This window comes from Eptesicus fuscus, chromosome 18 (genome assembly GCF_027574615.1).
Source record: "Eptesicus fuscus isolate TK198812 chromosome 18, DD_ASM_mEF_20220401, whole genome shotgun sequence".
NCBI classification, from domain to species: domain Eukaryota; kingdom Metazoa; phylum Chordata; class Mammalia; order Chiroptera; family Vespertilionidae; genus Eptesicus; species Eptesicus fuscus.
Genome location: NC_072490.1, coordinates 14,727,588 through 14,739,962, shown reverse-complemented (window position 1 = coordinate 14,739,962; position 12,375 = coordinate 14,727,588). Strand labels below are relative to the sequence as shown.

Sequence of the window (12,375 nt, the reverse complement as noted above, 5' to 3'; positions counted from 1 at the left end):
ATTGTTTTATTCTTTGGCAAAGGGGAGCCTATTAGATGGCCAGGAGAAGATGTTTATTTTTTTCACTGCTGTTATAATCTAGAAAATATATCATTCTATAATGTTATTTACCATCCTGACGCCTTAGATAACAGTTATACATGTAGACAGAAACATTTTTCTTGTGGTTATTTCTTTTATTAACTCTCAATTAAAAAAAGCGCAAATGTTAAGTTTTAATTTTGTTATGAAATGTCTACAGCAGCTAAGTTAATATTCGACAGATATCTATGTTTCTCATGATCTAGCTTGATATAACAATGACACTTTGTAAATCCAACTGATTGGCACGTAGCTTGTTCAGTCTTCTAGATTCCCTTAGTCTCAGCCAAGATTTTATAAAGGCGTTACCATCTGACTTAGCGTTATCATCCAGATAAAGGCCATTTTACCTCCTCACTGAAGGAGGCTGCAAGATAGATGATCAGCAATTTGTGCCAGAATTCTCCTCAAGAAATGTCTTTGTGAAGAATCTGAACTCTTTGAGTTCCTGTAGTTCTGTGCCTTTGATTATTGAGAGACAAATTGCGCCTAAAACATTGTTGGTACATGTGGGACCAATTAGCCATCCTCACTCAGTGGCTCATGAAGTACTCATGGTTTTTAGCAGTACTGGAGCCTGATATAGTTGCCAAGATGAGTCTGGTGCAAAATGAAGTTGTTGGTAGTAAACTGAACAAACAGAATGGACTTACTTGGTATGGACTTGGAGAATTTTAAAGAATATCTACATACGTTGATGATTTGGCTTCAGACCTAGCAAATATCTGTTACATCATACAGTAATTATTCAACAAGGTCAGCTTACTCTGAAAGCTGCACTTGAGAAGTGACAGCAAAACCATAACATCAGCAGAGACAACTTATTTTCCTGCTGAATTGGGCAGGTAGATGTGCAAATAATTTAGTTGGCATCACACTGTTCATGTATTTTTTTAAAAATAGTATGGTGCCTGTTTCTTTTTATATCACATAAACATAACTTTGTGGCACATAATGGAAGCTAGGAACAAGCTGGGGAAACTGAAAGCAAATTTCAAGTAAGAGGATTAATCCCTATCCATGTTAAAACAAGTATGGTGTTCGTGGCTTTTTAATTCCCATTTAGTACAGAGGAAATCAGCCTAATTATCAAGTTGAGTTCTGAACAATAATCTTAAAACTTCTATTCAGAAGAGAGACCTTTTATCAAAGAGTTATCCTTAAAGGGTTTTTAATCAATACACATTAGAACTATTTCTGCATAACAATGGTGTATGTGAAAAATTGATTCTTACTTTCCTATAAAGCCTTTTATCTCTTCAGTCTTGTATCTCGTGTTTTCAGCCAATACTGAAAAATCATTAGGATGCTAAGTTTGTGTTACATGCTACATGTACAAATCCTTAGATTCTAATGTCATACTTCAAAGTTATTTCTTCCTACCTTTCTGAGATGTGTATACAAAATTTCTTTCAAGGAATAATTTCTATTATACATGGCATGGACAAATGGGTGACTAGGTGGATGGATACCATGCATATATTGCCCTCCACATATGCTGATCTCCAACGTAGGTATTATTTAGCCAAAACGCTGACCTATACTATTTATACAAATATATGTTTATGTGAGGATGTTCAATGTCTTTTTATGATTTAAAAAGACTAAACACTGTTGATATTCATGGTATAAATTAGAATGAAAGGAGAAAGAATGACAGGTATGAAGGAGTTGAAATAGAAAAATTGAGAAAGAGAAATGATAAGGAGGATGAATGGGTCAAATCTGACTCTAGCAGTTAGCCTTAGATGGCTAGGTAGAAGGTAATGTCCTTAAACTGAATTAATATGTGAAAGAGATGGAATAAATTCAAGATCAGGGACATAGAGTTCCTTTGGGGCACATCAAGTTTGTGGAACCAGATAAAGATTTTTAATATGTAGTCTGAAATAGAGTTTTGGCATACAAAAGTGTCAGTGATAGACTTGGGAGTCATTTCTTCCCATTGGAGAGAATGGATGGGATTCCTAGCAGTGCATTTACTTTTCACTAATAATTACCATGCTTGATATATGCAATAGCCCCTAGACCTAGGAATATGAAATAATATGCATATGATAACATTATATTAAGTGTACTAGTCTTAAGTGCACTAAATCAAGTGCTTGCTTATGCCCCTTGCAAGCAAGATTATTTAGCAACCTGATTATACTTTTGCTTATACCTATAAATTTAAGGGTAATTATATATTGTACAATATATGCCTTTTTGAATCAGCCAAAGCATATGCACCTGATGTTTCAACTTAAGGAACTGACTACAGTGATAAATTGGAAAATAGAGATAGATGCTTTAAATTATAAGAAATCTTACAGGCCATTTAGTCCCACCCCTTTTTCAAGTTTAGGAGTCGATATAAAAGTGTGAGAAATTGCCTTACATGTTCATGGAAAACTCTTTCATTCCAATCCTGCATAATATTTCGGAAAGGTATTTTATTCATTAAATTTCCTTTCCTCTATAGCCACTAATGTAGGGAGAGGAAGAGCAACAAAATATGAAAAACACAGCAGCAACCCCTTGCCTGGTACAAACCAAGGAAGCAACCAGCTCCTTTGTCAAGCCCATAGGAACCCCCAAAGAGGCACCTGTATATTTAGATTTATTTAACTCATTATAGATCATGGTAAATGCAAGGGACTCTATAAACTCTAAACCATGATCTCTGAAAGGTTCCTACCATTTGTAGAATAGGATGGTTTCTTCTTTATGTTTCTGAAAATTTTACTTATTGTTATTTATTTTGCTTTATTGACAAGGATAGATTATTTCATGCTTTTCTAGCCCATCCTTGGTTGGCACTGAGGGCTTTCAAGTGTATTTTCCTCTAATGTTATGGTTGATGCTGGTAATAAGAACCACTTTGACTTATCATCAAAGTCTGAGCTCCAAATGACTCCATCATTCCAGTGTTTCAAGTAGCCAACTTGGAAAGGCTCCACAGCGGGGTGGGGATGTGGGGGATGTGAGATCTAAATTATTGAAAAACATCATCTTTTCCTGTGGGATTTTCCCATGCCCTGAGGATTTTGGATTTTATACACATTATTTCTTGGGTTTTTCTCTCCTTCCTCTTTGACATTTTAAAGACTAGAAAGTAAGTTTCCCAAGAATCCTTGAATGTATGTCTATAGCTCTAGACAAGTGTTTACGAATTAGATGGTGGCTCAAAGATTTAACTTTGCTTCTTTATATCTTTAATTTAAAAATAAGGTTCAGTGTGAAACTGAACTGGTGAGAATGATGCTTCATTGGCAGACAATCAGCAGCCGGGTCCTTTAAGGGAATATCCGTAATACAACAGGATTAAATGTTTCAAATATAAACCTTTCATCGGTAGGATATAATGACTGACATCTGAACAGTTTTAAAGATTTTTGGCAATTTTTTTTCTTTCACAATTCTATCAACAACAACAAAAACCAGAGACACTTAATTCTGTACCTAGAGCATACTGTTAAAGATCATGTAGCTTTAGTCTCTTCGGAGATTGAGTAGGCTGTGTTCCCAGTATTTATGATCCTGATTTGCCATGGTTCAGCAAGGCTGCCCTGCTAGTAGCAATTACCCTTGCTTATGAAGTTATGTAGACAGTCCCACGTAAATCAGAAAGATCCAATCATTTGATCATGTCCATTTCTATTAGACCTGGCCAGGCATATGGTGAGAAATGTTCTGGCTGACACAATTTCTTCTTACACCTGTCCTAGAAAATGAAATAAATTGTTATAGCATTGATTTCCTAACAAAGTCAAAAGTATGCAAGAATGAAAGTCTATTTTTACCTGTATTCCTGTAATCTCTAATAGATCTTTCTCTTTTTTATTTTCTTTCAATTGGTCTTATACAGATTAAATTCATTAGATAATTATTAAATCTCACAGCACTTGTTTAGGGTGTATCTTCTCTTCTATGTTAAGTTTAATAAACTCCAGTGAATATTCATTAAAAGCACATCCTTTTTTGTTTTGAATTATTAAACCTCTCAAAAATTATGATTTTTGAACCCAGCTGAAAGTTGTTGGATATTCCTTATATTGCTTTCATTAGAAATGTACTTATTGGTTGGTCAAAAGAAGCACATGTTTCTCCTAAAGTGGGCTTTTAGTTTTTATTTGTTTTAATCCTTATTGTTGAAAGTATTACATATGTCTCCTTTATTCCACATTGACTTCTTCTAGCCTGCCCCCACCCTCCTAAAGTAGGCTTTTAATTACCACACAAGTCTGACTACAGTTGTGATAGAACACTAAACATGTAAATGAATCAGAAACACATGGGTTATATTTCCATAAAAATATGTGTGCATTTGAAAATTAATGATATACCTTAGGGGAATAAAATGAGTTTTATCTCAAGGTATTTAAGAACCTTCCAAAAGGAGATTCAAGAACTTCAAATTATGATTATTGTATAATTAATTAACTTCTGGAGTATTTCCAGTAGAATCAGAAAACTTCTGTTGTCTCTATCTTGGACGAATGATAGCAATAAAAAGTAGATATTTTTATCCAGTCTTTTTTCCCCCATTACAATAACAATGTTAGATTAAGTCATTTATTCATGCATTTATTCATTCATTCAATAAACATTTATCGGTGTCTGCTATGGGCCAGGCACAATTCTAGGCACTTAGAATACAAAACTGATCATAACAGGTTCTTTCCTTTATGGGATTTACATTCCAATAGGGGAAATATTAATAAAGTATTAAAAATATGCCAATAAACCATGTTCATTATTTGAGGTTAGATTTTGATGCAATTGTCAGGAAGGGAAAAGTTGTCTTTAGGAAACTCAGCCATTATTTTCAACTTCCTTCACTTCTCCCCCACAATGCCCTTTCTTCAAGACACTTAAATCCAAAAGCTCATTCTTTCTCTCTTTTGCTTTTTCATTTAAACAATATTTATAGAGAAGCCACTGTGTGCCAGATGCTGTGTGTTGTTCCATGTTCAGGCATATGGTGCAGAGTAAACAGGGCCAGCCCTGCCCTTGTGAAACCTATGGTGTATTGGAGAAGAAAGAGATAAACAGATGAGTATATTAGGGAATATGTATTTTGTTAAATTTTGTTAAAGAAAGATTCATGGGGTTCTGGTTGCACATATCTGCAGGCCCTGACAGACAGACAGACAGACAGAGAGAGAGAGAGAGAGAGAGAGAGAGAGAGAGAGAGAGGAGTGTGTGTGTGTGTGTGTGTGTGTGTGTGTGTGTGTGTGTGTGTGTGTGTTGGGAGCCTGGAGAGGGACCAGAGGAAATAGAACATAGCCTTTCCATCAAACTAATGGTGTGTGTGCTTCTCTCAAAACCTCCTCTGAAGAATTTGATCTGGCCATTAGTATCTTAGTGTGCATGAAGTTGTCACTGAATAGACTTAAGCATGTGCATTTTTTTTTCCTATTACTATGTAATGAAAAGTTTGTGACCTTCTAGAGAATTCTAGGCATCAGCACGGTGAATTGATCTTTTCAATGCACAGTTTTCTATCTCTGGAATAATGCTCTGCTTATTTAGGTTATGTAAAGGTCCTTTTCTCGCTGTCTTATGGTAATATTACATATGTTATCACAAAATATAAACCTGAATATTATAGGATAATGTCCTTATGGATGAAGGAAATGATTCGGAGAGGTTAATTGCCTTTTCTGATATCACACAAATTGATGTCAGATCTGAAACAGGTATGTTTCAATCCAATTAACACCAATTTCATTTCATTATATATGGCTTGATTCTTCATTAAATTTTTATATATCAGGTTATATAATTTAACCCAGAGTAAATTAAGTTGACAGATTAACAAAAAAATTATAATTGGGTCCTTTTGTACATAGAATACAAAATATTAGTAAGTTATCTTTTGCACATTAATGCTGATTTGATTAGTATAAGAAGTAAGATATGTTTTCATCTTTTAGCAATCCCATCATTATATTTTAAGTGGAAAGGAATTCATATGATTTAGTTAAAAGTTTTCATTCTGACCGGCACATTCAACCAAATAGTATCAGAATTTAATTCTTATTGGCTCAAAATTGTATAATGCTAGATGATGTCTGAGGTAAATATACCTTACTTTTAATGTGCACAGTCATTGATAATGGCCCATAAATACTATAGACCTTTATTAGGTTATCCATTTAATGACACTTTTTGCATTTTAAAACAGATGGATTAGATAAAGCATGTAACAAATCACAATAAGAAAATTCCATAAAAACATATTACAAAAAAGTGTTGTATTTTCTTTAAACCTATGTCAACTAGAGCTTTGTCTGAAACTATATGCTGAAATACTTTACGATTTTTCCACACATAAGGTAGTTTATTACTGAAGGATGTATAATAATTTTGATTCAATTTTGTATTGAAGACCAGATTCTTACTTTTTTTCAAGCTCCATTTACTAATTCATAAAGATCAACCAGGTTTGAATTAAACACAAATCGAATAAAGGAATGATATTTTGTCATTTTCCTTATATTAAATAGTATCTATTGCATAAAGTAAAAATAAAAATAGTTATTAAACATAAAACCAAAAAAAGATAATCCTTTGTTTCCTCTTTTCATGTAGGCCTATTTTTAAATGAAAAAAAAAGTATTTCATTTTTAAGTTTTTTTCCTAGTGAATTTTTATCTACTTAGGAGGATTTGCATAAAATCCAATCCTATCTAATAAAAGAGTAATATGCAAATTGACCATCACTCCAACACACAAGAAGGCTGCCCCCATGTGGTCAAAGATGGCTACCTCCGTGTGGACACAAGATGGCAGCCACAAGATGGCCAGCAGGGGAGGGCAGTTGAGAGGGACCAAGCCTGCAAGGGAGGGCAGTTGGGGTCAATCAGGCCAGCAGGGGAGGGAAGTTAGGGGTGACCAGGCCGGCAGAGGAGGGAAGTTGGGGGTGATCGGGCCTGCAGGGGAGGGCAGTAGGGGGGGGGACCCAGGCCTGCAGGGGAGGGCAGTTAGGGGTGACCAGGCCTGCAGTGGAGGGCAGTTAGGAGCAAATAGGTTGGCAGGGGAGCAGTTAGACATCAGTCAGGCTGGCAGGGGAGTGGTTAGGGGGTGATCAGGCTGGCAGGCAGAAGCGATTAGGGGCAATCAGGAAGGCAGGCAGGCGAGCAGTTGGGAGACAGCAGTCCTGGATTGTGAGAGGGATGTCCGACTGCCCATTTAGGCCTGGTCCTACTGTAATCTGGCCTAAACGGACAGTTGGACATCCCTCGAGGGGTCCCACATTGGAGAGGGTGCAGGCTGGGCTGAGGGACACACACACACACACACACACACACACACACACACACACACACACCATGCACGAATTTTATGCACCGGGCCTCTAATACTAATATAAAAACTTTAAGAATAATTTGCCAAACACAGAAATGTTAATAATACAGAAAACAAATTCAGTTGGTTTCATTGACCTTCTTCTGACTCACTAAAGGTGAAAGATAAAGATAGGTATCAGGCTACTCTTTTGGGGACATAAAATCAATACTGAATTTACATGGCACATTGCATCCTTCATTCCAAAGAAATCAGCGATAGTTAAAATAAAGGGTGAGAGAAAGAATTTACCAGAGAAGTAAAATGAAGGAATAAAGTTTTCTTAGGAGGAAAATGCAGCTGTCAGAACTCTAGAACCTCTGCCTCAGATCTGCAAATCATCACAGCTACTTTGCAAATAGATGAGTATAACACCTGCTTAATGCGCAGTTTGTAGAGTCATTAATTGCTACAGTTGCTAATCCCAGTTATAATTTTTTTCAGTGGTTTCTCTCTACATTTGCATTTCAGTTCCTTGCCTCTTAGTGGTTATAATCAAAATAGGCAGGTTTTGATGCCGTTTTATTTTGATAACTTTGGATGCCTCCATGGAGCAGGTTTGGGGAATCCCTACAGAGTTGCCAGCAACACCAGGTCCTTGTAGGCAACATCTCCCTATCAAACAGGGCCCCAGCTTTATGATGCTAAAGTCATTGCCTGAGACACTGCCATCTGCTTCCTAAAACTCTGTAGATCATCAGCTTTTCAGCCACGATATTCACAAACTTTGTTTCCACTGAATCATCTCCCTGCTTCTCTCCACTCCCAGATTCCAGAAAAAAAAAAAAACTAATTTGGTTGATTTGACGTGATTTTGGTGTGTTAGCTCTAGATGACACCAGAAAGCCTGGTTGTTCCATTATTGACCTCTCTCATTTTTTTAACCTTTTGCACTCGGATGTCAAGTGTGACTCGACACGGTTAGCATTAGAATAAAGAAATCAAGAAAAAAGCAAGCGAGTGCAAAGGGTTAAACATACCTATGTGAAAAATGTTCCACAGCTCTGGAGATCTGATTTGCAAATTAGGTCATGTATGGCAGTTGTAAGAAGTAAGCTGCTCACTGGCCTATTGAAAGTCAGCCACACAGGTTAAAATCAAGCCATATTTTTTTTAAAAAAAATTGGGCTGTCATTCACTTTTGCTGATAAGTTGTGGTATTTGAAATGAAACAGCATATCTCTTAAGTCCTCTGTACCTGAGGAGACTCATTTATACTTAGGCTTTTGAAAAATTTGTGGTGTGAGCACATTGGCAAGTATGATTACTGGTCTTCACAATTTAGGTGTTTAAAGAATGCTAAATTAAGCATTGCATTTAGTTGTTCTTAAAAAGCATGGTAAATCAAAACTAATTTTCTATTCTGATTTTTCCCCTGAAATTCTTACATACTACCTTTTTGCGTACTACCTTCATCCCAATTTATCTTAAAAATATCATTTTACCCTTCTGAGCCCACAATATTGTTGAACCAAGCAGTATGGGGCAAAATCATCCCATCTAATAAAGAGGGAATGTGCTAATTGACCATCACTACATCACAAAGATGGCTGCATCCACAGCTGAGGCCAAGTTCCCATAAGGAGCCTTAAGGAGCAATCAGCAGGGACCTGAGGCTACCCCCTCCCCTGCCCCCGTGGGGCTTGACAAGGGACCTCAGGCCGTGTCCCCCACCCAACAGGGCTTGACAGGGGATCTCAGGCCGTGCCCCCCCACCCTGCAGGGCTTGACAGGGAACCTCAAGGTGCACTTCCCATATTGGTGCTGGGCTAGGGGACCTCAGGCTGCACCCCCCACCCCCCCAGCGCCAGGCTGGGGGACCTCAGGCCACGCCCCCACCCCAGCACCAGGCTGGGAGACCTCAGACCACACCCCCTGCTCGGCGGGGCTTGATGGGGGACCTGAGGCTGCGCCCCCCTGCTGGTGGGGCTTGACAGGGGACCTGAAGCTGCACCCCCCTCCTGGTGCTGGGCCGGGGGACCTGAGGCTGTGCCCCCCCCCCACCTGGTGGGGCTTGACAGGGTACCTCAGGCCATGCCCCCCACCCAGCGGGGCTTGACAAGGCAACTCAGGCCATGTTCCCCACCTGGTGGGGCTTGACAGAGGACCTCAAGGCACGCCCCCTGCCCCAGTCTGAGCTGGGGGACATCAGGCCACACCCCTCATCCTGGTGCCAGGCCAGTAGACCTGAGGCTATGCCCCCTGACCGGCAGGGCTTGACAAGGGTGGGACTGGCTGGGTCTGGATCTAGCCCAATGGGGGGGGCAGCCGGGTCTGGGTCTCACGCGATTTTGAGGTGCATGTGGGTGGGTGGGGACTTGACTCTGGGTCCCGTGGTGAGCCCCAGACTCTGACAGGAGGAAGGTTTTCATATACATTTTACTAATTTTCTTTCATCTCTGACACTTCTATTATAGAGAAAGGGCAAATAGCAACATTACATTATTTCCTCTAATTAATCCCCTTTTAATGGGCACGAATTTCATGCACCGGGTCACTAGTTTTTTTATATGGATGAATTCTTAGAATACAATTTTTATTTTTAACTTTGATCACTTATTCCCTGATTCATAATAACCCCCCATGAAAGTTATGCAAAAAATGGTAGTTTAAAAACCCACAGAAACTATTATGAACCAATTAAGTTGTATTATTTTTAATTAAGTTTGAATTTTGTACAATGGGTAAAAAAAATTTTTTTTAAAGTTAACCTTATTCCAAGACCATTGGATATTACTATTTATTAGGTCTATCCTATGAGGAACCCATGGAATTGTAATTAGATTTTTGAGGATTTTTTCATTTTATAAAATGTCCCACCATAGTCAGAATAGGTTGCTACATGGAATGTGTGGGTTAGCTGTGTTTACTACTCCATTGCCATGCAAATACTAAAAGACACTAATTAAACAGTTATTTCTGGGGTGAATGCAGAAATCTTAAGAGGAATGACACAATAAACTACTACCCTTAATTAACAAGTGGGTTGACAATTGGCATCAATGAAAGAGCTAAGGAGAGCAGAGGCTCTCCATAAGTGAGTTATGATTGACATCTATAATTACTGCTAACTCTTCTTCAGAGATGAACCATCCCTCCCTTGAGACTTCAGACCTCTGCCTATAAAGGCATTTTTATTCTGATAACTAAGATAAGTTTTAAAAAATATATTCTAAACTCCAAATATCAACCAAATATCTTTTTAAAAGTTATTAAGGCTTTAACATTTCAGACAGTTGGCATGTATACCATAATTTTAGCAGCCCCATCAATATTAGAAAGTGATATCATTCTTTCTACTAAAAGTTTTGCTTTGTCAATTTCAAGCAAGCCAATATAAGCCTTCTTAAAAAGCAGATTAATTTTTGTCCCTAAAATATATTCTAACATCAGGGTATAATTCCACCACAGAACAATTTCAGTTAATTGTCTATCCATTTAAGAAAGATGTTATAGTCTCATCACAGTATTTCAAAGAGCTGGATGAGTTTGGTGGTGTAAACATTTCCTCGTGGGAACGTTATACAATCAAAAGAAAAGAAGTGATTGATGGATGCATACTCCAGCTAATTGAAGTGGTTCGGAGCCTACCAGATGTTTTCAGCTGAATCATGCCCCCAGATGCTATTGCTTCATGATTCCTTAATCTAGGGATTACCCCGATTGGCTAACTTGGTGACATTTGAGTGTTTCAAATAAGTTTGCCTCTCTTTTGTTGCATCCTTTGCAAAGAGCTCATGTCTAAAGCTGGCCTATCTTCTGCCCTGGAAATGTTTTCAAGGAAGTTATCAGGGCTGTTTGTTTTTCCTGCTCTTGGATGTGGTTTTTGGTGAGGTCAGAAGAATGGAACGAGAGCTGCCACAGATGACACCGGAGCTATTTCCACAGCTGGCTGCAGAGAGTGGGTAGTCCCTTACAGATGAGTTCGCATGTGGAGGTAGATGATATAAAACATCTGTCACAACGGGAATAAGCAAAAACAATGTCCCTTTGAAGATTGCCTTTTAATGATGAGGTGGGGGGTTCTGTCTCCATAACGGGAGTGAAGGATGTAGTTGTTGGCAGGCAGATGGCTTCAGACTTGCTCTTGCATGAAATAAAGCAAAAGTATATGTTGAAAACCTCTGATGCTAGTCAACTGCCTGATTTTGCTGAACATTCATTTCCCCACATATAATCTGTGCAAAAGGGAAGGCGTGCTAAAAGCGAAGGGTGGGAGAAAAACTATGAGGGGAAAAAAACTGATTCTGAATATTTTTCTCTTGACTAACTTTAATGCAATAGCATAATTTCAACCGGTGGTTCAAAAGTCAGAAAGAGCTTTTTTTTTTTTTTTACAATAAGTTTAATGCGTTTGTAGCTCCATGTTATTTTTCATAGATGTTTCAAGTAGTAATATAAAAAGGGTATGTCATCATGGCCACATGAGGATAAACACTTCAAAATTTGAATACCAGTTAGTAGACATAAAGTCATATTTGTTTCCCTTCAATGAGCAGTAGGACATAGTAAAAATACTTAGTGAACAATTGTAAGAGAATGATAGTAGTTTAGTTTCTCATTCCATCTACCTTAGAAAGTAAAATAAATGAAATTAGCATATATTTTTTACTTCATAATTTGTATAGAAAGAAAAATCTTGACAATAGCTTCACTGGTAGCAGATAAATGCTGAATATTAGCCAACAGTGACCTTCTAGATCTCCTGTTACAAGAGCCAAAAGGGTGGCACTGTCACCCTCTGCCCCCAGTCGCATTGCTGCAAACCATGGGATCCTGCTACTTCTGCCATGCCTTGGCCAGTAAAGTGAATGCCACATGCCCTGCCCACCTGTTATGCTAAACTCTCTTCCAAATTTAAGTCCTTTGCAGGTGCTACTGGTTAGCGGAAGCCGTATTTCTCTAGCAGCAAGGGAGTCTAGGAAATGTAGGGTTTCTCCAATTCTATTTTGAAAAGGC

General features: G+C 38.1%; 1 protein-coding gene across 8 annotated transcripts in view; it reads left to right on the top strand.

The window, feature by feature from the left end:
• RBMS3 (RNA binding motif single stranded interacting protein 3) overlaps positions 1–12,375 on the top strand; it is a 643,143-nt gene that overhangs the window by 542,118 nt on the left and 88,650 nt on the right. The window lies entirely within an intron of this gene.